At 48.1% G+C, this 25,864-nt stretch overlaps 1 protein-coding gene across 3 annotated transcripts in view; it reads right to left on the reverse strand.

Annotated features, from left to right (window-relative positions):
- Positions 1–25,864, reverse strand: part of PKNOX1 (PBX/knotted 1 homeobox 1) — a 59,527-nt gene that overhangs the window by 33,396 nt on the left and 267 nt on the right. Inside the window, exon 2 of one of the 3 annotated variants that reach the window (XM_075999894.1) lies at positions 4,166–4,390. The exons of the other annotated variants lie outside the window; for them this stretch is intronic. The gene's annotated coding sequence lies outside the window, so the exon portion shown is untranslated. The remainder of the gene's footprint in view (positions 1–4,165; positions 4,391–25,864) is intronic. 3 annotated transcript variants of the gene reach the window in all.

Here is a 25,864-nt window from a genome sequence, read left to right on the forward strand (position 1 = left end):
GCAGCACGCCCAGGAGCACATCGCCGAGTGAGACAGGGCCGTGGGTCCCTTGCCCAGGCGGGTGGCCGGGTCAGGCCTCTCTGGGATGCTGTCATTTCAGCCGAGACCTGAACGACATGCTGAGATCGGGAAGACTGGTGTTCTGAAGAGAGGGTCGGGCCAGGCCGTAGACCCAGACAAGGGGGCCACGCTGAGCACTCTTCTAAACACAGGCACGTGATACAGACATGTAAGCAGTGGCTCATCTGCTTGATGACATAAAAGCTTGAACGTAAAGCCCTGAACTATCGCTCACAGGCTGCAGCGAGGGGCCGCCTGAAACGTGGATGCAGAACGGCACGCAGTGTCGGTGCAGGGCAGCCGGGCCCCAGCGCAGCCGGCACAGGACAGTGACATCGGGGGCAGGTCACACAGACTCAGAGTCTAGGCTACGCAGAGAAGGTCATGTGGAGCTCGAAGGTGGTTGTGCCACCTGTCCAGTACAAGCAAGAGCACCGGAGGTCCCCAGGGGAAGCAACACAGTAGGACTGTGGCACCCAATCCCCGGACCGTGGACGGGTACTGGTCCATGCCCTGTTGGAACTGGGCCACATGGCAGGCGGTCAGTGGCAGGTGAGAGCGAAGCATCATGTGTATTTACAGCTGCTCCCCAGCGTCACTGCATGAGCTCTGCCTCCTGCCAGATCAGTGGTGGCATTAGATCCTCATAGGAGCGAGAACCCTACTGTAACCTGCACATGCTAGAGGGATCTGGGCTGTGTCTCCTTATGAGGATCTAAGGCCTGATGATCGGAGTGGAGCTGAGGCGGTGCTGCCGGTGCTGCCAGCCCTGGGGAGCGGGTGCAAATGCAGATCGTCATTAGCAGAGAGGTTTGACTGCACAATAAATGTGATACTCTTGAATCATCCCCAAACCATCCCCACTCCCCATCTGTGGAAAAACTGTCTCCCATGAAACTGGTCCCTGATGCCAAAAAGGCTGGGGACCACTGCAGTAGGACACTGTGCTAACCAGAGGCAAATCCAGTCCACGCCAAGCATGGTGGGGAAGGAACAGAAGCATGTGCTAAATGGAACAGTTAACAGGAACAGGCGTCCAGCCCACTAACAGCAGAGTGAGGCAGCAGCCCAGCCACTGCCCGAGCCCCTGACACATCCTGGCTCAATCTGCCCTCACCCCACCCTGGAGGGAGGCACTCCTGGGGTGCCCCTTTACATCTGGGCACCTGAGGCATGTGGCCAAGGCTGTGGAGCCAGCCAGAGGCTGAGCTGGGACTCGACCTCAGCAGGAGGGACACAGGCCTCCCGGTTCTGTGGCCGTCACCAGGAACAGAGCCTCTCAGGGCCTGAGGAGTCGGCATGTGTGGGGCAGTCACACAGCATGACTTCATAAGGAGCCATGGGGCAAAAGATCCTTCCGTATAGCCTTCTGCAAATGCTTCTCATGTGCCCGGAACCCTCCCGTGCAGTGCCGGAGTGAGGGCTCTGGGGCACACGCACACACAGCAGGTACGCAGGGAAGTAAGGGGTGAGGGGTGCATGGGAAGGGGTAGAGTGAGTACACGGGGAGGGCGGGTCGGCGAGTGCACAGGGAGGGGAGGTCAGGGAGTACACTGGGAGGGGCAGATCAGCGAGTACATGGGGAGGGCAGGTCAGTGAGTGCACAAGGAGGAGCAGATCAGTGAGTACACGGGGAGGACGGGTCAGCGAGTACACAGGGGAGGGGAAGTCAGCAAGTACACGGGAAGGGCAGGTCAGCGAGTACACAGGGAGGGGAGGTCAGTGAGTGCACGAGGAGGGGCATAGGCACAATCCTGGTGACAAGTACGAAGGCAAATATCTTGCTTCGAGGGGGGGGGGACAGGAAAGGCCCTGCAAAGAAGGACCTGATGGTGCCGGCAGAGCCACCCAGAACAGGTGTGGCTGGGCAGAGCAGTGAAGGAGGTATGGCGGAGCAGGGAAGTGACCTGGTGACATGGGAGGGGACCACAGAGTCTACGTGCCACAGTGGAGACTCTGGGGTCTGAGCGGACGGGAAGGACTGAGCAGAAGGGCGAGGTGGCTCACGCCCTGACTATGTGAGAAGCACTGCCGTGTGACTTGGGGCCAGGACAGCTGGGCGGCTGTGGCTTGGTCGGGGCAGAGGCGGTGGGCACTGCAAAGCAGGTGTGAGGGTGGAGCCCAGGGCCGGCGGATGGACGGGGGCAGGGTGGAGGTCGGGGATGGGTGGGAGAGCAGAGCCGCGGGTTCCGCGTCGAGGCAGACAGGGAGGAGCGGCCTCCGTGGCCTCCGAGGGGAGAGGGAGGAGGGACACGCAGGTCTGAGAAGCTCCCCGGACGCCCGCGTGGAAAACCCAACAAGGGGCTCTAAGCTAGAAACACAAGCTGCATCACCAGAGCATGGCGGGTCTGTGCAGAGGGCTGAACTCCAAAAAGATGCGCCCAGGTCCCAACTCCCAGGACCTGTGAGGGACCTTATTTAGCAACGGGGTCTTCACAGATGGAATCCTGTTCAGGATCTCGAGATGAGACCACCCCAGATCTCAGATCCCGTGACTGGGCCGTGCAAGAGGCGGGAGAGGAAGAACCGAGGCACGCAGCGGGAACAGCACATGAAGCCGAGTCTGCAAGCCACGGGAGGCTGAGGACGGCTGGGCCGCCAGAAGCTGAAGAGGTAGGAAGAAGCCTCCTCTGCAGCCTCCAGAGGGAGCCCCGCCCTGCTGGCCCCTGGATCTCGGATCTCTGGCCTCCAGACCACGAGAGAACAAATTTCCGTGTTTAATCTACCCAGTGTGTGTTGCTGTCACAGCAGCCCTAGCAAATGAACACAGTGTGTAAAGCCCTAGCTGGGGGAGGCCACGCAGGCAGAGACAGGAGGCCGAGCAGATGTCCTGGAGGGCGGGAGGGCTCGGCAAGGGATGAGGAGCAGCAGCCAGTGGGCCACGAGTGGAACCACACGGAGCCCCTGAAACCTCATGGAGGGGACCAGGAGGCGGGAGTGCCAGCCACGTGACCGCTGAGGGTGGAGCATGGGGGTGGGCAGGAGAGCCTGAATGGGAAGGGCCATGACTGAGCAGTCCCAGTGCCAGTGCCGGGGTGACCCTATCGACACGACACAACGGCCACTCGCAGCAGCAAAGGCTGGAAACCACTTTCAACAGAAGCCTGGAACACCGGGTAGTGGCCACCCAGGAAATGGAGAATGTGCAATCAGAAACTGTGGAGAAACTTCACGAACTGCAGAATCATCATCAAAGTTGTCCTCTATTCCCCAGGACCCTACACATCTGCGAACTTGTCATTGCACATCTCCTATGGCCTCGCTGTGACCCACACTGGCTCTGCTCCAAAGCCCTGACCTCCAGCCTCACTGCCACCTGCTGGCCTGCCTAGCGCAGTGGGTTCGGCACGTCACCATCACCCCGCATCCCGCACCACGGTCGCCCCGATGGCCTCCTGCTGGTTGTGTGAGCCTCCTGTCTGCCTTCCTCCATCCTCCAAGCATTCTTTTTTTTTGAGACAGAGTCTCACTCTGCTGCCCTGGCTAGAGGGCCATGGCGTCAGCCTCGCTCACAGCAACCTCACACTCCTGGGCTCATGTGATCCTCCTGACTCAGCCTCCCAAGTAGCTAGGACTACAGGCATGCGCCACCATTAATTTCTTTCTATTTCTAGCAGAGACGGGGTCTCGCTCTTTCTCAGGCTGGTCTCAAACTCCTGAGATAACAGGTCACCGGCCCCTCCAAGCTTTCTAAACTGCAAGTCTGATCATGTGACTCACCTGCTTAAAGTTGCCTCTGCCCAACCCCTACCCTCAGGCATCAGCACCCCCACTGGCCCTCCCCTGCCCCGGGAGTTGTGTGAACAGTCCCCAGAGGCCACCCCACCTCCCACCCAGGCCCTCCTCAGCCTGGCAGCTCTGCCCACACACCGCCCCTCTGCACGGCCAGCTCAGGACCTCACTGCACCACCCATGTCACCCTCCCCAGAGTCTCCGGTGGGTTGCGCGGCCCCTAGCGTCGGGGCCTGCACACGCAGCCTCCGCCCGGGCTGCACAGTGCCCGTTGCTGAGGGAGCCTGTCTCGCTGCATCGCAACGAGCCCAGTCTCTGACGTGCAGTAGGTACGACATAAAATGCTTCTAGAAGAATGAAGCGTAGGCTTAACCTGAAACTAGTCGATGAGCGGACACATTTCTGGACACATAATGTGCAACAGCTCTGCTGCCTGGATCCCGAGTCTCCTTGTTCCGCTCACGGCCACTTGTAACCTTTCTTGTTACTTCGCGGGCTCTGGGTCTGCGTCGCCTCCGCCTGCACAGAGGCGGTGCCGGCTCGAGCACGGGGCCAGTAGCGGGCCGCCGGACGGTCAGAAGAGGGCGTGCGGGACAATCTACCGGAGGAAAAGAAAGGAAGGGCACACGGAAGAAAAACGAACGTTCCCTCAGCACCTCTGTCAGGAGGATCGGCCGCGTCTATTTTATTTGATCCTACACGTGCTGGAGGGAGGTGTGAACTCCACCTTCCAGGGAAGGCAACTGAGGCTGGGCCGCTGGGCCCAGAAATGAGGAGCCGACACGGAACCTGAGAAGCGGTTTCCAGCCATCAGCCACAGGAGGTGCGAATCTCTGAAAGTCTGAGCCTGGTAGAGATGGAAATGAGCGCTACTTCTAACACTTCCGTTCAAAAACAGGAAAGGACACTGAACTCCCTTCTGTGGCTGAGTCCCCTCCCCGGCCATGCTGGGCGAACAGAGTCCAAGTGATGAGTGAGCTTCCATCGTCAACGTCACCGAGGTACATCTCCCGGGACGTGGCCAAACCTAAATCGGATCCTACGGCAGACAGTTCTACATCAAAAGTCACGTCAGTCTAGAAACAGCGGTGCCAGTGTCAACTCTGCTCATCTACTGGGCTCCATAACGCGTGCTGCTCCCGCCCCGTTGTGCTAGCTCCCAAACAGCTGCAACTAAGCAGACGGCCAGCATCCGCATCCGGCGGCAGCCAGAGCCACACAATGCAGTCAGCCACTTTGTTGGGAGACATTTCTCCAGGAGTATTTTCAAGTCTCACCATCCAGGCTCTCTGAGCAAACTTGGTAAAAGGATGACGGACCCACAAACACGCCTGGGAAGGTAGGGTCGAGCGTGTCGCTCAGGAGAGACCAGACTCCCACCTCTTCCCATTCCGGAGCAGGGACACTAGGGACCCTGCCCTACTCACATCCTGAGTGGAGAGGCCTCATGCGTTCACACACACACGCTTGCTCTCTCCTTCCACAGTGGGCAGGACGGGTCCATGTTCAGGCACCCTGTGAGTTCAGTCTCATAATTTTGGGATTTCTCTCCTGGGGTGAACATCTGGTCTTCACCATATCGCCCTGCAGGGAGGTGGGGTAGGAGGAAAAAGAGCTGACCCAGAGGCCTTGCATCTCCTGCAAGAACATGCACACACCACACACGCGTGTGCACTCACACGCGCCACGCGTTTATTCCTGCCCTACAAGCAGGCGCGATGCTCGCCCGCACAGGAAAGCACGGTGAGCAGGCGGCACCACTGCCGTTCTGCACCGCACCCCCAGCGCGCAGAGCAGTCAGCTCGGAAACCGTTATCCTGCCAGCGACAACGGCCAGCCCTTCACTCAGGGAGCGAGCCACAGACACGCCCCACAGACAGAACACTCTGGCAGGAACACCTACACCAATAAAGACAATCAACTGACTCTTAGATGTAAAGAGCATATCTCTTTGGGTTCCTTTTTTTTTTTTTTAAGTTAATGGTTAAACATGCAGGAGTTCTTTTGAGATTGGGAAAGCTGTTCTAGTTTGAAAAGACTATAAAGATGTGGTGCGCACTGAGAGCCAGGGTTCTCATGACAGAGCCGGAGTGGAGAGGCTGGGACGCACCCTGCGGTGCTGGGATGGGAGCAGAACGCCCACGGGAGTTCCATGCGAGTTCAGGGCTTTTCACAGAGAAGGAAATAGAAATAGACACGGACAGCCAAGTGGCGGTGGCTCACACCTGTAACCCCAGCACTGTGGGACTGTGAGATGGCAGGAGCGCCTGGGCCCAGAAATTCAAGACCAGCCCAGGTAATAGAGCAAGACTCTACAAAAACATTAAAAAAATTAGCTGGGCATGGTGGCACACATCTGTAGTCCTAGGTCCTCAGGAGGCTGAGGCAGGGGAGCACCTGAGCCCAGGAGTTCAAGGTTGTAGCGAGCTATGATTATGCCACTGCACTCCAGCCTAGGCAATAGAGATCCTGTCTCTTAAAACAAAAAACATAGATACATACGTATATCATGTGTATATCACATACATGTATGCATGCACATACATGCACACCCCATTGCACAGCTCCGTCCATTGAGAGGGCCTAGAAATAATGATACCCCAGTAGTAATGAACATTCAGCACCTACATTTTGGGTGTGATATCACTTTCCAATAAAAGGAACCAAGGCTCCTTAGAGAAAAATCTGATTCAATTCCAGAGCTGGGACAGGAAAAGTTCAAGATGAGCCAAGAATTTGTTGGGCTCCAAAAATTATGAAGACTGGCTGGGCGTGGTGGCTCACGCCTGTAATCCTAGCACTCTGAGAGGCCAAGGCAGGAGGATCCCTCAAGGTCAGGAGTTCAAAACCAGCCTGAGCAGAGCAAGAGTCCATCTCTACTAAAAAAAAAAATAGAAATTAATTGGCCAACTAAAAATATATAGAAAAAATTAGCCAGGCATGGTGGTGCATGCCTGTAGTCCCAGCTACTCGGGAGGCTGTGGCAGAAGTATTGCTTGAGCCCAGGAGTTTGAGGTTGCTGTGAGCTAGGCTGGTGCCACAGCACGCTAGTCTGAGCAACAGAATGAGACTCTGTCTCAAAAAAAAAAAAAAAATTATGGAGACATGTCAAAGGGATGGACAAACCATCTTGCACGAGCTCTCACTGGCCAAATCTGAAACAATTTGAGCAAAACTATGACTGTAACTGGAACTAAAATATGAATCCATGAGTCCATACTGATATTGACAAAGAGCCTATCCTAGGCTAACTGTAGTCAGGCTCCTCTGAATCCTCTTCCCAACTAGGTGTCGACTTTTGGACTTCCGTGTTCATCTTTGCATTGCCTATTGATGAAACCTGCATCAGTTTTAGCCATTTAGTCATTTTAGCCAAAACCTCCCATTCTTGATATCTGAACACTATCAATATATAATCAAACTCCTCGTTCCCTGCCATCCCCCTAGTGATGTCTGAGCACACTTGCCTGTCTTCAGCAAAAATTCTGTTAGGCCAGTTTAGCAAGAACCTCCCAACCCCTAGTGTTTCCTCTTAGTAATTTTCCATCCACAGACTGCCCCCGACCTGCTCCCTGGCTATAAATTCCCACTTGTCCTTGTATCCAGAGTTGAGCCCGATCTCTCCCTCCTGCAAAGCCCCACTGCAGTCGTCCCTACGCCTGTCGCCACAGTCCTGAATAAACCTTTAACAAGGGTCGGAGTAACCTTTTCTTTAATAATATAAATACATAAATGAATAAATGGAGAAAAGGAAAACCTGAATTTCAACAGTTCCCTAACGTGCAGAGAAGGATAACTGCGTTCAGACACAGCCCTTGGCAGCCAGCATGATCGCTGCTTCAGGCGGAGCCACCAGCAGGTGCTGGCACCAGCCGTGGGCTCTGTGAGGATCGGGAGAGGCGTGCAATCTCAAAACACCCGCCACAGGATGCTTGTTAATGACAAAGGGAAAACAGCAACCTCACAGGGGAGAGACCTGGCCAAAAACACCTGGTTAAGGTGTTGAAGGGTGGGAATTACACCATGGGCCTCCCGACACAATGCACGGAAAAGGACAGTGCCCGGGGCCTCGGCGCAGTCCTGCCCAGAATGCGAGCCAGGAGTCTCACCCTCAGGATGTGCACGCAAACCCAAACTGACGACGCCCCATGCCGTGAGGAAGTCCCGCCCCAGTGCCATGAGAAAGCCCCCAGTGCTGTGAGGAACACCTCCTCCACCCCCGTGCCATGAGGAAGGCAGGTCACATGAAGAGTCCACACATAGGTGCGCTGGTCAACTCCCCATCTTATGTCCCAGCTAACAGCCACCAACTTCCGGATTTGAGGAAAAGCTTCCACAAAGACCCCATCCGTCAGCCATCAAGTCACCCCCCACCTCTCAGTCTTCCCAGCTGAGGACCCAAACGTCCTGGAGAGGGAATGGGCCGTGTCCTCTGTACCTTTCCAAACCCCTGGCCACAGGATCTGTGCGCTTCATAAATGTTTTATGCCACTAACAGAGTTACCGGGTTTACACCGGTGGTGACCAGACACTCCAGCAGATGCTTCGTAACAGATGTGCCCACTGTCCTCATTTCACCGATGAGGACACAGATGGCCAAAGAGGGGAAGTAACTTTCCTAGGTCAGTCTGTCTGGCTCTAAAGCCCTACCCAGAGACGTTATCTCTGAGAATAAAATAATTTTCTTCTAAGATAACATAGAACTCACAAAGAAATCAGGGCAGTAGTTAAGAATCTGTACAACTCTGGAGTCAACAAAGGTTAATTACCTCCATTCAATCTGTGAATTATGGTGTCCTTCAAAACACGAAACACTGCTTAAGTGAGCTGATGGAGAAGGCGGTCCGTCACTAAACACCTGGGCCGAGGCGGGAGGATCGCTTGAGGCCAGGAATTCAAGACCAGCCTGAGCAACATAAGGAGATCCCATCTCTACAAAATATTTTAAAAATTAGCCGGGCATGGTGGTGTGCTCCTGTAGTTCCAGCTACTCGGGAGGCTGAGGGGAGAGGATGGCTTGAGCCCAGGACTTTAAGGCTGCAGTGAGCTCTGATCACATACTGCACTCCGGCCTGGGCAACAGAGTGAGACCCCCCATCTTAAAAAAAAACACACCTTCATGAATGACTTTTGATTATGATGAGGATATATCTTTCAACGTTGTGCACGGTTATTTCTGCCCTATAAACACTGAGACTCTAAAGAAAATGATGGCCTATTTGCTGAACTGGCATCTCCCAATAACAGTGAAGGTCTGGAGGTCGAACAGCTCCAAAATACTGTAACACTAATGACTGCAAGGAAAGGAACGCTCCTCCTCCATGCCCCACCAAGACATGTAATAACCATATGAGGTAGTGAGCACATATGCTCTGAAACATACATGCATACGAAGGACTCTTGACACTAACATGAGTACATAAGGGTTAACATCTTGGGTAACAAAGACCCTGACTGCAATCATGAAGATTATTTTCCGGAATTTCACTCTGGAGAAGAGTCATCTAGCCGTAACCACCAAGTTTACAGAAACGCTCAATTGCCTCACAAAGAGTGGGTGAAGTACCCCCGCCATGACTCCAACCCCCAAATCCCCAGCGACGGCCCCTGGACCTTTTCCTTACACCACTCTTCCCACCCACACCCCCAACTCTGTGCCCTACCTTGTCGCCCCATGGTGGGATTTTAAACCCCTGCTTCTCTCCCTTTCGCTGTCAGTTTTCAGAATGATGCGCTAGTTCTCTGGTGTTCTCCCAATAGTGCCCAGTGAGGCTGTTTTCAGCACATTAAAATCTCATGAGTTTAAACGTTTTTAAAATGAGGTTTTTCACATATATGCATATTTTATGATGCTCCAAATTATCCCATCCTTGGCCAATGCAAGCCCCTTCTGTTAGCTCCCACCAGCTTTAACACAACCCTAGTAATTCTTGATAGCTTTCTTGCTTTCAGGTAAAACAAGATATTCCAGGTTCATTTTGTTCATTTTCTATGCTAACGCTGGACTCTGCATTTGTCCAAGGGGCTCTGATTCCTCACAGTGAGGATATTTAGAGACCATACTCTAGGAGCTATGTGTGCTTACTGCTACTGGTTGGTCACTGTTTGTAGGCCTTTTCAGAGAATGGAGATAGGAAATATTTTCTCATAAATGTTTTTAAAAAAATAAGTTAATATTGGTTGGGCACAGTGGCTCCTAGCACTTTGGGAGGCCAAGGCAGGAGAACTGTTGAGTCCAGAAGTTTAAGATCGGCTGGGCAACATAGCGAGACCCTGTCTCTACAAAAAATAAAAAGATTAGCTGGGTGTGGTGGTACATGCCTTAGTCCCGGTTACTTAGGAGGCTAACGTAGGAGGATCACTTGAAGTCAGGAGTTCTAGACCAGCCTGAGCAAGAGCAAGACCTCATCTCTACCAAAAATAGAAAAAATTAGCTGGGTGTGGTGGTGTGCACCTGTAGTCCCAGCTACTTAGAAGAATGAGGCAGGAGGATCACTTGAGCCAGGGAGTTCAAGGCTGCAGTGAGCTGTGATGATGCCACTGCACTCCAGCCAGGACAATAGAGCGAGACTCTGTCTCAAAAGAAAAAAGTTAACACTGGTATCTCCAATTCAAACTTAGGATTAAAAGGTATTTACTTAACTGCGCTGATTTCATATTTACTTCTCAGTCTTTTGGCTAAAATCAAGTGTATACCTTTTCTCTTACCCTAGAAGTCTTGTTTCCTAACAACAGTAAAAAGATGACTTATTTATCATGTGATGTATATATATTTCACAATAACAATATGAATATTATTGCTAATAATGTATGTGCTAAACACTGCCTAGGGTTTCTTTGTAGATACTGTCTTTAGGATTTACCCTGCTAGGATGTACAATACAATTTGTTTTGAAATCACTTGAAATAATTCTTCCCTGTACAGTTCAGCCACCAACTCAATTCCCTGTTAGGTTCTTTTGATTCGTTCTGCTTTCAGTTTTTGGAGACTACTTCCTTCCCCTCCACTTTGATTTAGTTTTATTTTAAAACTATATAAAAAACATTCATATTGTTTTGACAAAGTTCAGGACATATTATACTATCCCCAAATATGGCACCTTGGCATACTGAATATTTTAAGCTGAAAGAAACAGCATGTGCAGGATGGTCTTGCTGACTTTTCCCGATCCTTCTCCTCTGAAGCAGGTCCTAAAACCTAGGAAGGATTTTCTGACCTTCCCCTGAAGCAGGTCATAAAACCCTCACGGGAGAGGTGCCTCCCTACATTTGGGGGAAGGCAACATGCTTATCAAAAAAGAAAGGACACAGAGAGAAATCTGAACAGGCCTTGCTAAATTTCCCTAAGTTCATTACACTTAGCTCACACTCCCTTTGTCCAATCATATTTCCCCAGGACTTTTCCCTGTTCATCAAACCTAGCACAAAAACACTCAGGCTTAACCACTTCCTCAGGTCATTTTCTTATAAAGGCTCCCACATCATCTAAAATCTATATTCAATAAATTTGTGTGGTTTACTCTTGTTAACCTGCCTTTTGTCACAGAGGTTCCAGTCAATGAACCTAAGATGGGGAGAAGGAAAGCATATTTTTCCACCCTTACAGTTGTAAGATCAAAACTATAAGCTGGGTGTAGTGACTCATGCCTATAATCCCAACACTTTGGGAGGCTGAGGCAGGAGGATCACTTGAGGCCAGGAGTTTGAGACCAGCCTTGGCAACACAGCGAGACCCCATCTTTAAAAAAAAAAAAAAAATTATCCACACGTGGTGGCATGCATCTGTAATCCCAGCTACTCGGGAGGTTGAGGCAGGAGGATTGCTGGAGCCCAGGAGTTTGAAGTTGCAATGAGCTATAATCATGCTACTGTACTCTAGCCTGGGTAACACAGCAAGAACCCGTTGAAAAATAAATAAATAAAATAAACAAACTATAGAAGATATGGCCAGAAATCCAACCTATAACCTTGCCCTCTTCCTCATCCACAGAGAACCCCATGCTTACTAGTCTAGGGTTAGCTTATTTTTTAATCATAAGCCAATATTCATCAGCCTTTCCTAGATAAAAGGCCATATGCTACACAGGTGAGCCTTTTTTCACTTCCTATGTTAAAGATGCTTCCCAGCAGGGTAGAGAGCCCTTTCATTCCTGTTTAACACTGCATCATACTCTATTATGTAGACTGACCAGTTTCCTGGAGTGTTAAAGAGAGCTTCTGGAAACCTCAACCTGGTCATGATATACCTAAAACCCTTCAGGGGGGTTCCATTGGCTGCCAGATAACGATCATAATTCTTAACATAGCCAATTACTCTGGGGCCCTCGCCTTCTCCTCTTCCCTCCCAATCCCACCCCGTCCTTTTATTTAGGTGAGTCTTTGATTAACTTGCTCCTTTAATACTCCCGGGCAGGCAGGAACTCTGTCTGACTTTGTTCACCACCGTGTTCTCAGCCATGGCCACAGACTCTAGCACACAGCAGGTGCTCGGTTTTCTGTTTAGGACATGGTTGCTATAATTTACACCACACCGGAGTTACTTGTTCACAGACTTTGATCTAACTGATTCATCTGTGCCTAGTGCCTTTCTAGAGATAAATCTCTGACCACCTTCTCATTTTCATCCAAAGTCCTGGTCTGTACAGGATTACCACCCAAAGGTCAATTCTATCATTCATCTCCTCTTCACGTAAAATACCCACAGCTCCTCAAATTGATTGCCATCAAGTTGTACACGGTATACAAATCTTCACATCTGTATTTATAACCTTTTCAAAAATATTGTATTCTCATTTTTTTTTTTTTTAAACAGAGTCTCACTCACTCTGTTGCCCAGGCTAGAGTGCCGTGGCATCAGCCTTGCTCACAGCAACCTCAAACTCCAGTCAAGCGATCCTCCTGCCTCAGCCTCCCGAGTAGTTGGGACTACAGGAGCAGGCCACAATGACTGGCTAGTTTTTTGTTTCTATTTTTAGTAGAGACGGGGTCTTGCTTTTGCAGAGGCTTGTCTGGAACTCCTGACCTCAAGTGATCCTCCCACCTTGGCCTCCCAGAGTGTTGGGATTACAGGATTACAGGTGTGAGCCACCACGCCTGGCTAAGATTTGCCTCTATTTTCTTTGGATTTATTTTTCTAGTTTCTTAAGTTGAAAGCTGAATTCATTTATTTTTCTTGTTCTCTAATAAACACACTTTAAGCTATATACACACTTCCTTCCTCATCCCATGAGTTATGAAGTGGTACCCTCTTACTGTCATTCATTTACACAGAGTCTGAGGGGAGGTTTTGTTTGTTTGTTTTTGAGACAGTGTCTCCCTGTTGCCTGGGCTAGAATGCTATGCCATCAGCCTAGCTCACAGCAATTTCACCTCCTCTTTAGCCCAAGTGATATACAAAAGGGGGACTTAAAATGTCCAGATAGATATTTTAGCTATCCTTAGGTTACAACTAGGTGACATCACTGTGGTCTAAGATTCTGGCCTATAGGATATACTTTTTGAAACTTGAGATTTTTCTTTGTGGCCTAATATATGGCCAGCTTTTGTTAAATGTTCATATGATTGAAGAGAATCCATATTTTGTTTGTTGCATACAAATTTATGTACATATCCAATAGCTCCAACACATTAGCCAAATATTTAAATCTTTTACATCAGTGGTTCTCACCTAGAGACAACTGTGGCCCCCGGGGCAAATTTGGTGATGTATGGAAACATTTCTGGTTATCACAGTGAGAGAGGGGGTAACTATTAGCACCTACTGAGCAGAGGCCAGGAATGCTACTAAATATCTGAAAGTGTGCAGGGCAGTTCTCAAAGAATGATTCGCCCCAAATGTCACCAGTACCGGGTTGAGAACTCCTGCCCCACAGCCTGACTTCTTTCTGATATATTCGGTTTATGAATTTACTGAAGAGTCACATTAAAGTCTCTCCCTCTGTGTTTAGAACTGTTAATTCCTCCTATTTCTGTCAACCTTATAAGTTTTATTTTTAGGTATACAGAAGTTTATGATTATTAACTATGCCTCTGAGTAATATGTTAATATCCCTCTGTTTAATATTTTCACTTTGAGTTTAGCTTGTCTAACATTTTAAACCTGCTTTCTGTTAGGACTGATAGATTTTAATAGTTTTCCATCCCTTTGTTTTGCACGTACTTGTGTTAGTTTTACACATCTGACAATGTAGAGCACTTAGCTAGATGTCATTTTTCTACTAAATTTGAAGTTTTATCACCTGGAAGACTTAATCCTTTTACATTAACTGTGGTTCCTGATATATATGGACTTATCCATGCCATTTTAGTATTAGGGTTGTTTTGTTTATTTTTAAAATATATTGGGCTCATTCATGCAGTCTGTTGTTAATATACCATGCAAATGTCCTTGTTTTTTTCATTCTCCTTAACTTCCTTTTGCTGAAATGGTAAAGTTTTTCTTTATTTCATTTTTCTCCTCTGGTGCTTTGGGAGTTATATAGCCTATCTTCAGTCATCAGTGGTTACCCTCATACTACCTAAAATCAACACTTAAAACCTATATTTCAACTGGTTTCTAGAACAATCCTTGTATCATTAAATAAAGTTATGTTTGTTAAACTTCAAGATTTGAATTGGCACTCTTTGGCAACAGGGACTATGACTTATTCATCTTATTCTCAGTGCTAACTGTGAGTACATAACACTTTGGGAAGGCAAACACAGCTGGGATCATTTCAGAAACATTTCTCAAACCCTTAAAATGAATTTCAGGGCATTTAAAGGTTAAACTTTATTATCTGTGGGGCTCACTTAGCTGTAATGTTTCATTCCCAATGGATGCCATGTAACCTGTATAATATGATACATACACATTCCATACTATCCATGTTCACTCATACGGTACTGACTTAGTGAAGCATCTTACACACTGTAAATATTTTTGAGCATCTGATTATTTGGACTAGATTTCAGATAATTTAATGATACTTTCTTTATTCCTGTAGATCCTAACCCCCCATACTTGAAGTCAGCCTGCTCCCTGCCATCCTGAGAACTTGGCTTAAACAGCCAGGTATTCCCGCATCAGGCCAGGTGGCAAACAGTCAGACAGCATTTCCCATACACATCTCCAGTTGCCCTGTGCAGCCTCGCAGAGTAAAGCTACCATCCGCCGATGGCTTGCCCTGCTGGTGGAGGGGGAGGTGCCCAAGGAACAAGGCCTTTGGGTGATGGGTGATAATTTAATGATACTCTATCAGAAATAGAGTTAAAAAGAAAAATATTAAAATGTTTTGTTTAGGGGGAGGAGAGGAAAGGGCATTTATTGAAACTTTAAAATTTGTACCCCCATAATATGCCGAAATTAAAAAAAAAAAACTAAAGGCTGGGCGCGGTGGCTCACGCCTGTAATCCTAGTACTCTGGGAGGCCAAGGCGGGAGGATCGCTCGAGGTCAGGAGTTCGAAACCAGCCTGAGCAACAGCGAGACCTCGTCTCTACTATAAATAGAAAGAAATTAATTGGCCAACTAATATATATAGAAAAAATTAGCTGGGCATGGTGGCGCATGCCTGTAGTCCCAGCTACTCGGGAGGCTGAGGCAGGAGGATCCCTTGAGCCCAGGAGTTTGAGGTTGTTGTGAGCTAGGCTGACGCCACGGCACTGACTCTAGCCTGGGCAACAAAGCGAGACTCTGTCTCAAAAAAAAAAAAACAATAGTCCTCACAAATTCAAAAAAAACAAACAAAACAAAACAAAAAAAATGTTTTGTTTGTACTATGTCACTTTCAATATTATTTAATATTATATGAGAAAATTACATTAGAAAAACATTTTAAGCTTTGAAGGGAGAGGTACTGGGAAGATCCCATATTATGTATTCTATTCCATAGAAACAAATCCAACAACTGAATTCTCTACTTGGAACAAAATTCAGATAGAATAATTTTTTTAAATAAAAAAAATACATAAAATTGAAGAGACTTTTAAAGTCTAAAATAGATACTGATGATATTCTTAAGATACAGCAGACTAACATCAAAACCGAAGCAGAAATATATGTTTAAATAAGTAAAGGACATGCTCAGGCAAGTTAGCTAAACATTATCCTGACCAGTCAAAAGGTCCATGAGAAAGCTAACACAAAAGCACTGAAAAAAGAGTTGGGGATTATTCAGTCTCCTTTCTTCATTCCTTTTACAGAAGAAACTCTAAAAGAGACATGGAACAAAAAATACGGGGGAGGGAGATTCTACAAAGAAAGAAGCCCTGAGAAGCCAGAGAGGCCCTCACCCAACGCCACCACCCCAACCCTGCAGGCGCTGACCAGCCCTGACCAAGGGCTGCCCTGCTTCCCAGGGGCCTGGGGCAGCTCAGCACCACTGCTCTGGGTGAGGCCTGGAAGCCACAGGGAAGAACGTGACCCTCCACACTGACTTCATCAGCAGAGCAGGCTTCCCAGCGCTCAACGGGAACCAGTCACTAAGCAGACTTTAGCATTTATTTATAAGTATTCCTTTATAATTCTACTGATGCTTTAAGAGCTATCTCTTCAGGGATTATTTTTACATAGACAACATAGTACACCAATCACAGCAAGGTGTGAGTCCGCTGAGGAAGAGTATCTTACCTATTACCCATCTGTTGTTCACATTTCCCCAACAGTTATGCTATTTCATTCCATTTAGATCCAGACCAATTCTGATTTGTTTCAATTAAGAACTGGGGGGTTAGGGTTAGGTGTTGACCAGCAAACTTTTTCTGTACAAAGGGCCAGATAGTAAATATCTTAGGTTTTTGGGCCACATAGTCTATTACATATTCTTCTTATTCTTTCTTTACAGCTCTTTAAAAAAATAAAAATAAAAACGCATATACATACCATTCTTAGTCCTAGTGCCATACAAAAACAGGCCACAGTGGATTTGGCCCATAGACCTGTGGTTTGCCAACCCCTGGCCTAAATTATAGCTTTCCAAAGAGATGTTATGTTTTTTTAAAAATATATTTATATTCTATATTATATTTAAAAAATCTATACTTTAATCCATCTAAAATGTGATAACTCAGTTTGGTGACACTGTCCATGTGATGAGTCCAAGCAGCCTGTCCCCCTCAAAGGACCACCTCTTGCAGAGCAGCCACTCAGCTGCTGGAGCAGCTGCTCTCCAAAGCAGAGTGAATGAACGAGCACCCACAATTCCACCACCATCAAAATGTGGGAAATTCTGGGTCACTTCAGTTCCAGTACCTGCATAGGGCAAAAGGTAACCTGGAGACTCCGGAAAGGCGCTGGAGGTAACACACTGTAACTCCAGACTTTTCTGATACCAATCTTCCCAAAAACATTTAGTTGATGATCCTTTCCCAACTAAACCTGTGTATTAACACACCTACGAAAGCTGTCAAGGTATCCAAGAAAACTGCCAAAATTCTACATGTAAAAAAGATACCTTCTACAAGGTACCCTTTATGGATAGTTAGTGAACTTGTTTATCCCTATAGTTCAGTGAGTTTTCATTTTGTGTGTGAAAAATTTGGGCGATTATGGCTCAGAGCTTGTCCATCTCTCTTCAACGCTGGCCTTCACACCCCCTCCCAGAGAGCTGTTCGGTCAATAAATTACTCATTCCGAGGAAAACATTTGTCAAGAAATCACTTTATTTTTCAAACAAGGTTTGGGGAGATGCATTTGAACTTCAATATTCAAAGAAAATTTACAGATATTAAATCCTGTAAAACAAAATCTGTACAAAAAAGGATTTCTAACCCAAAGGTCCACATGTCCACATATATCCACAAAGCAAAATTTTATTAACAAAGGCATTTTAATGGTTTTACAATTTGTTTTAATAGACTTTGAGCTGGATGGCCTATTACAGATGGTAAATTTAAATTCATATCAAAACTTTAAGACTATCATTGGCATCATTAAACACTGACACTCAAACCTTTCATAATGCACTTATCATTAAGAATGAATATATTTTATGAAAAACAAGAACTCTAACCCTTTGACGCAAGGGCCCCTTTCCCACGTTGCTTAGTGGGTCAGAAGCACCTTAAAGTGCCAGCTTTAAGATGGCAAAACACATTATCAAAATCTAAATGCTCTAAAGGCTCTGAAATACCAGGCATGGCCATAGAACAATACAAAAAACCAGAATCACAAAAGTGTGTGAGATTTTAAATTTTTAAAATAAGAAATGGCAGATTATGTAAATATGTGTAAACGAGCCAACTAAAAATATAACTAGCTTAACTAGTTAATATGTTTAAAACGTATGCAAGTAAACAACCCAATTCAAAAATGGGCAAAGGACTTGAATAAGTATTTCTCCAAATAGCCAATGAACATGTGAAAAGATGCTCAACATAACTAATCACTAGGAAAATTCAAATCGAAACTATCATGCGATACTACTTCACATCCATTAAGATGGCTACTATCAAAAAAAAAAACAAGTGCTGGTGACGATGTGGAGAAACCGGACACTCTGTGCACACTGGCGGGAGTAGAATGGTGCAGCTGCTGTAGAAAACAGGATGACGCATCCTCAAAACATTAAAAACAGAATTCCCGTATGACCCAGCAATTCTGAGTCTGCACCCACAATGACTGAGAGCAGGGTCTTGAAGAAATGTTTGTACACTTACACTCATAGCAGCATTATTCACAATAGCCTAAAGGTAGAAGAAACTCAAGTGTCCATTGACAGGTAATACACAAAATGTGGTATAGACATTGAATGGAACATTACTCAGCCTTAAAAAGGAAGGAAATTCTGACACAACAACCATGAGGACATTATGGTAAGTGAATAAAGTCAGTTACAAAATGACAAATACTGTATAATTCTACTTGCATGAGGTCCCTACAGTAGTCAAATTCATAGAGATAGGAAGTAGAATGGAGGTTGCCAGGGCTGGGAGGGTGAATGGGGAGTTGGTATTTAACGGGTATGGGGTTTCAGTTTTATAAGAAGAAAAGAGTTCTGGAGATGGATAGTGGTGATGGTTGCACAACATGAATGAACTTAGTACCATTCTACTGTACACTGAAACATGGTTAAGACACAACATACATTTTGTTATGTGTATTTAACCACAATAAAAAAAATTGGAGGCTGTGTGCAGTGGCTCACGCTTGCAATCTTAGCACTCTAGGAGACTGAGGTGGGAGGATCACTTGAGTGCAGTAGTTCCAGACCAGCCAGAGCAAGAGCAAGACCCTCCCTTTACCAAAAAACCAAAAGAATAGAAAAAATTAGCCAGGTGTGATGGTGTGCACCTATAGTCCCCTTATTCAGGAGGCTGAAGCAGGAAGATTGCTTGAGCCCAGGAGCTTGAGGTTGCAGTGAGCTATGATGATGCCACTGCACTTTAGCCAGGGGCAACGAGGCAAGACTCTGTCTCAGGAAAAAAAATTTGGAAAAAAAGTACATAAACACCTAACAGAGTTTAAAAGAAATGTGAAGTCTGGCAATTTAATGTGTATTACATTCCTTTCTCCTGCAAAGTTAAATTCCTAATTTCTTTAATGCAAAAAAATGCAAATCTTCATTAAATGTCTCAGACAACATGCAATAAAATATATTAAGAGCCTACCAAGCTCTCAGATAGGCGATACTTTTATACCACTCTTCTGGAAACTGCAATCACAGACCCTACCAATCCACAGCCCTTCTAGGTGACCCAAGCCATTTGCAGGCCCTGCTGAAAGGGGGCCTTGTGCAGATGGCAGAAGCCACCCCTGCCCAGGCACCACTGTTGGGCCCAGGCAGCCGTGCAGCCCCCAGCCCCAGGGACAGTGTCTGGTCGGTGACGTGCAGGGAAAGAGAGCTCGGTCACTCTCTCTCAGAGGTGGGTACTGGGATAAAGGAAGTGGGCAGGGCAGGGAGAGCTGGGTGGGGCCAAGCTGTCCGGGAGACAGCACGCAGGAAGGAGCAGACAGTGGAAAGCACCAGTCTCACGTAGTAGGGAGAGCCAGGACTCCCAGTGGGCAGCGGGATCCTGCCAGAGCCCAAAGCGTGTTTCCACTGTTCACAGGCCCAGCAATATGGTAGTCCCAGGGATCCCACTAGATTCCTGTTTTCTTTATTCCTGTGAGATCCTAAACCCCCATACTTGAAGTCAGCCTGCTCCCTGCCATCCTGAGAACTTGGCTTAAACAGCCAGGTATTCCCGCATCAGGCCAGGTGGCAAACAGTAAGATAGCATTTCCCATACACATCTCCAGTTGCCCTGTGCAGCCTCGCAGAGTAAAGCTACCATCCGCCGATGGCTTGCCCTGCTGGTGGAGGGGGAGGTGCCCAAGGAACAAGGCCTTTGGGTGACGGGATCACCCTGAGCAGCAACACTCTCCCGCAGACAGGAGCACTAGCAACCCACGCTGAGCAGCTCACCCTGAGAGGGAAGGCAGGGCCTGGCCACATGACCTGTGGGGATTACAGCACCGTATGTCATTTTACATAAAGACCCAAGACAATAAAATGAATCTAAAATTTTTACTAACTCACAGACTCTCAGTCTCTCAACCTCGTAGGCAGTAGGCCCTTTTCTCAAAGAAATCTTAGGCAGAATTAAGAAGCGGCTCTGTCCCCTTCCCTAAGGCACGTCCTCAGATCCCCAGAGCTTTAGAGCACCTGGAGTTTTAAATCACAAGTCAGACAACACATCTGCTGTAATACCACACTGCCTTCTGTGTGAAGTTTCCAGAAAGCACAACTAAACCTGCAGGGTCTGACAAATGGAAGCAAAGGCGGACCGCAGGCCAGGACAGGGGCCCTGCAAGCAGGACCCAGCAGGGTCACAGTCTCACACCCAGCCTCTGCAGGCTTGTTGGCTCTTCCCACCAAGTGCCCCCAGCCCTGACACGTTGATTCTAACAATGTCCAGACTGAACTTTTTCCACTTCTCACGTCTTCTTAAACAGCATACACAAGATACAACTGCCCCTCATCCATTCGGAGCCATAACAACTGGGGCAAGACGGGACTCCCAAGTGGCTATGGCTATATCCCTCACCCCACGATGACCCCACACTGCTAGGCCTTGAGTTCCCTATCTGCACTGTCATTATCTCCTTGTCACCGCTGCCATCAACTAAGGAAGGAAAAACACGATACATACAAGTTCCCACTAACAGAGGGGCTGAGAGTTAATCAGCGCGTAGTGAAGAAGTTCTGAACTTGGAGTCTCTGAACCTCAGTGAGAAAAATAGGTCAGATCTTTATTTGCAATAACTTCTAGCTAAAATTTAGCAGTCTTTCAATTATGAAGCCTGGAGTTTTAGCAGGACCAGTGACAGGTATTTTCACAAAGCATTGAGTTGTTACAGAAATCTTACCACTATTAACACAAGAATTACCAGAGCCACTGCTGGATCTGGTTACTTAGTGAGCTAATAAATGGGACTCTCTCACCAGTTTGGTTCAATACAATATTTAGTTAACTGTATTCCAACACAACTGGTTCTCTTCTTTTTTTTTTTTTTGAGACAGTCTCACTTTGTTCCCCAGGCTAGAGTGAGTGCCGTGCCGTCAGCCTGGCTCACAGCAACCTCAATCTCCGGGGCTCAGCGATCCTACTGCCTCAGCCTCCCGAGTAGCTGGGACTACAGGCATGCACCACCATGCCCGGCTAATTTTTTGTATATATATTTTTGGTTGGTCAATTAATTTATTTCTATTTTTGGTAGAGACAGGGTCTCGCTCAGGCTGGTTTCGAACTCCTGACCTTGAGCAATCCGCCCGCCTCGGCCTCCCAGAGTGCTAGGATTACAGGCCTGAGCCACCGCGCCCGGCCTCTCTTCTTGATCAATTTTATTTTAACACATTGTTAGGAAGTGTCCAGCCCTCCTGAAGTCTATACTTTGCATCATTTTAGCAGCTACAGTTTCAAATAGTTTAACAATTTGCAACAAAGAGAAAGTTGCAAATAAAATGTTACTTCTCAAACCCAATACTTTTCTATTTCTACTATTCACAAGCACTACTTTGCTAAAGTTACAATAACTGTCACAGAAAGGTAAACATATACTCAGGAATCCCAACAAAATACCATCAATGAACCCAGTACCATTAACCACACAACCTGCTGACACTTAAATCATTAACCACGGAATATTAATCTTTGAAATAAGTCATACTTTGATGACCATGTTTCATCAATTCTAAAGTGCACTTTTAAACCTATGGAGTGGGAAGCGTCCTGTAACTGTGGTAAGAGCACCGTGTCAGTAGGTATCGTGAGCATTTTTTAGTGGTATATAATAAAATGGTTCATTTTAGATTCAATGAACTACACGTAGACCTTGTTTTATTTCGCTTCTTCACTTCTTGCCTCCCCCACACACACACAAATTGAAGGTTCCAGGCAACTCTGCACCCAGTAAGTCTGTTGGCGCCACCTTTCCAACAGCATGTGTTCACTTCATGTCACACTTTGGTAATTCTCACAATATTTAAAACTTTCTCATTATTCTATGTTATGGTGATCTGTGCTTACTGAGCTCTGATATTACTACTTTAATTGTTTTGGGGCACCACAAATTGCACCTATATAAGATAGTGAGCTGAATCGATAAATATGCTGTATGTTCTGACCACTCCACTGACTGACCACTCTCCTGTCTCTCCCCCTTCCCTCAGGCTGTCTCCATAACATGAAAGTGCAAGGTGAAACAGCGAAGGCTGATGCAGAAGCTGCAGCAAGTTATCCAGAAGACCTAGCTGAGATCACTGATGAAAGCGGCTACACCAAACAACAGATTTTCAATATAGTCAGACAATATAGTCTACGACTTTCATAGCTAGAGGGGAAAAATCAATGGCTTAAAAGTTACAGAGAACAAGTTGACTCTCTTGGTAGGGGCTAATGCAGCTGCTGACTTTAAGTTGAACCAATGCTCATCTGTCATTCTGAAAATTCTAGAGGATTTAAGAATTATACTATAACTACTCTGCCTGTGCTCTAAAAGTGGAACAACAAAGCCTGGATGATAGCATATCTGTTTACAGTATAGTTTATTGAACATTTTTAAGCCCACTGTTGAGATCTATTGCAAAAAAAAAAATAAAAAAGATTCATTTCAAAATATTACTGCTCATTGAAAAAGCACCGGGTCATCCAAGAGATCTGACGGAGATGTACAAAAAGATGAATGTTGTTTTCCTAACAAACCGCCATTTTGCAGCCTATGATGGAGTAATTTCAACTTTCAAGTCTTGTTATTTAAGAAATTCATTCCACAAGGCTATGGCTGCCATAGTTCAGTGATTCCTCTCATGGTTCCGGGCACAGTAAATTGAAAACCTTCTGAAAGGGATTCACCATTTTAGATACCTTTTTTTTTTTAGACAGGGTCCCACTCTGTCACCCAGGCTAGAGTACAGCGGCATCAGCCTATCTCAGGGCAACCTCAAACTCCTGGGCTCATGTGATCCTCCTGCCTCAGCCTCTCGAGTAGCTGAGACTACAGATGTGTGCCACTAACTCCAGCTAATTTTTTTTTCTATCTTTAGTAGAGATGGGGTCTCACTCTTGCTCAGGCTGGTCTCCAAATTCTGACCCCATGCAATCCTCCCACCTTGCCCAGAGTGCTAGGATTACAGGTGTGAGCCACCACACCCAGCCAAGAACATTTGTGATTCATGAAAGAGGCCAAAATGTCAAAGTTAACAGGAGTTTGGGAAAAGTTGATGCCAACACTCATAGATGATTTTGAGGGGTAAAGGAAGTAAATGTAGATGTGATGGAAATAACGAATAAGGAGTTGCTTTTTATGGATGAGCAAAAGAAGTGGCTTCTTGGCCAGGCACAGCGGCTCACCCCTATAACCCTAGCATTCTGGGAGGCCAAGGCAGGAGGATCAACACCAGCCTGAGCAAGAACGAGATCCTGTCTTTACAAAAAATAGAAAAATTAGCTGAATATGGTGGCATGTGCCCGTAATCCTAGCTACCAGAGAGGCTGAGCAGGAGGACAGCTCGAGCCCAGAAGTTTGAGGTTGCAGCAAGCTATGATGACACTGCTGTACTCTAATCAGGGTGACAGAGTGAGACCCTGCCTCAAAAAACAAAAACCAAACAAAAAACAAGTGGTTTCTTGAGAGGGAATCTACTCCTGGTGAAGACGCTGTGAACACTGTTGAATAACAAAGGATCTAGACTATTACGTAAACTTAGTTGATAAAGCAGCAGCAGTTTGAGAGGACTGACTTCAATTTTGAAGGAAGTCTTACTGCGGGTAAGACGCTATCAAACAACATTTCATGCTACACAGAAATTTTTCATGAAGGGAAGTCAATTGATACAGCAAACTTCACTGTTGTCTTATTTTAAGAAACTGCCACAGCCACCTCAACCTTCAGCAAACGCCACCTCACCATCAACATCGAGGCAAGCTCCCCCACTAGCAAAAAGGCTCGGATGAGCACAGCATGCTGTTGTTTGAGACAGTCTGTTTCTGTTGCCCTGGCTAAGCTAGAGAGCAGTGGCATCATCACAGCTCACAGCAACCTCAAACTCCTGGGCTCAAGTGATCCTCCTGCCTCAGCCTCCCCAGAAGCTAGGATTACAGGCGTGAGCCACCACACCTGGCTAATTTTTTCTATTTCTTGTAGAGATGGGATCTCACTGTGTTGCTCAGGAAGCTCTCAAACGCCTGCGCTCAAGCGATCCTCCTGTCTTGGCCTCCCAAAGTGCTGAGACCACAGACTGGAGCCACCACGCAGGTCCATCACTGGCTTAAGCCCTAAACTATCTTCTAATTAAGGTATGCACATTTTTTTAGACATAATGCTCCTGCACACTTACTAGGCTACAGTACAGTGCAAACGCAACTTTTCTATGCACTGGGAAATCAGATAACTCATCTCACTTGCTCAACACCTTTGCTCTACTGCAGTGGTCTGGGACCCATCTCGCAGCATCTGAGACAGGCCTGTGCTGCACTCTCCAATCCTTGGAGAGGACTCACACATTACTCTCCAGGCTAACTGAGGTAAAGCGATGAAAGGCAAATTTGAGTCAGCCTGCCATCTCCCAAAACAATGCACCGTGACTGGATTCCCGAGTCACCCATGACTGTAATTACGCCTTGCGGTGTTTAAAGACCCTCTCAACAGGGCAAGAAAAGCCATGAGATTACACCTCGCCAAAGCTGGGGGCTTCTTTCACCCCCAAGTGGAAAGTAACCACTTCCTAGGGAAAACCTCTTACTTTCATAGAAAGCTAACTCTCAAGGAAACTGGTTCGAGCCCCCTCGCCGCGGCTCCGCCGCCCAATTTGGGAAAGGCACCTCGCTTCTGCCGCCGCGCGGACGCGCCCTCGGAGAGCCCCTGGGGCCAGAGGAAGCCGACTCACTTTTCCCTCATTTCTCTCAAGTGACGGGGTTTCCTCGAAAGGAATGTGCAAATCCACCGAGCGGCGGCCCGCCAAACACTTCCTGTCACCTGTCGTCTGACAAGTGCCACCGCGCCGCCAACTCCGGGAGAACCGGGCCGCGAGACCCCGGCGGGGCGCCGCGGCCCGGCCCGGCCGAGCCCCCGGGGTCCCGCGAGTCGGCGCGCGCCGGGCCCCCGCTCGCCCCCGGGCCCGCCGCGCCCGCGCGTCCCCCGGCGCCGAGGCCCGCGGGGAAGGGGTCGGCGGCCGCCATCTTCGCGCCTCCGCCCGCGCGGCCCACTCGCGCCCGCACGCCGGCCCCGCCCCCCGCCCCGCCCCGCGGCCCCGCCCCCACAGCCCGCCGCGCGCCCCCGCGCCGCCCGCGCGCCCCCGGCCCCGCCCGCCCGCGCCCCCGCCCGGCTCGGCGCGCCCCCGCCCCCGCCCCGCCAGGGGCGCGCGCCGCGCTCCGAAAGGGACGGTTAGGAGCGCGCGCCCCGAGCGGGCCCAGCGCGGCAGCCGCGGCGCCTTCCAGAAATTTCCGCATCCCTAAACCCACCCCGAAGAACCAGCGGGGCGCGCCCCCGGCCGGCGGCGGGCGGCGCCCCCTCCCCCTCCCCGCGCGCTCCCCTCCCCCACCGCGCCCCTCCCCGCCCCCTGCCCCGGGCGGCGGGTCAAGTGCGGGCCTTGGGGCGCCGCCGGCCCGGGAGG

Source organism: Microcebus murinus, chromosome 1 (assembly GCF_040939455.1).
Source record: "Microcebus murinus isolate Inina chromosome 1, M.murinus_Inina_mat1.0, whole genome shotgun sequence".
NCBI classification, from domain to species: domain Eukaryota; kingdom Metazoa; phylum Chordata; class Mammalia; order Primates; family Cheirogaleidae; genus Microcebus; species Microcebus murinus.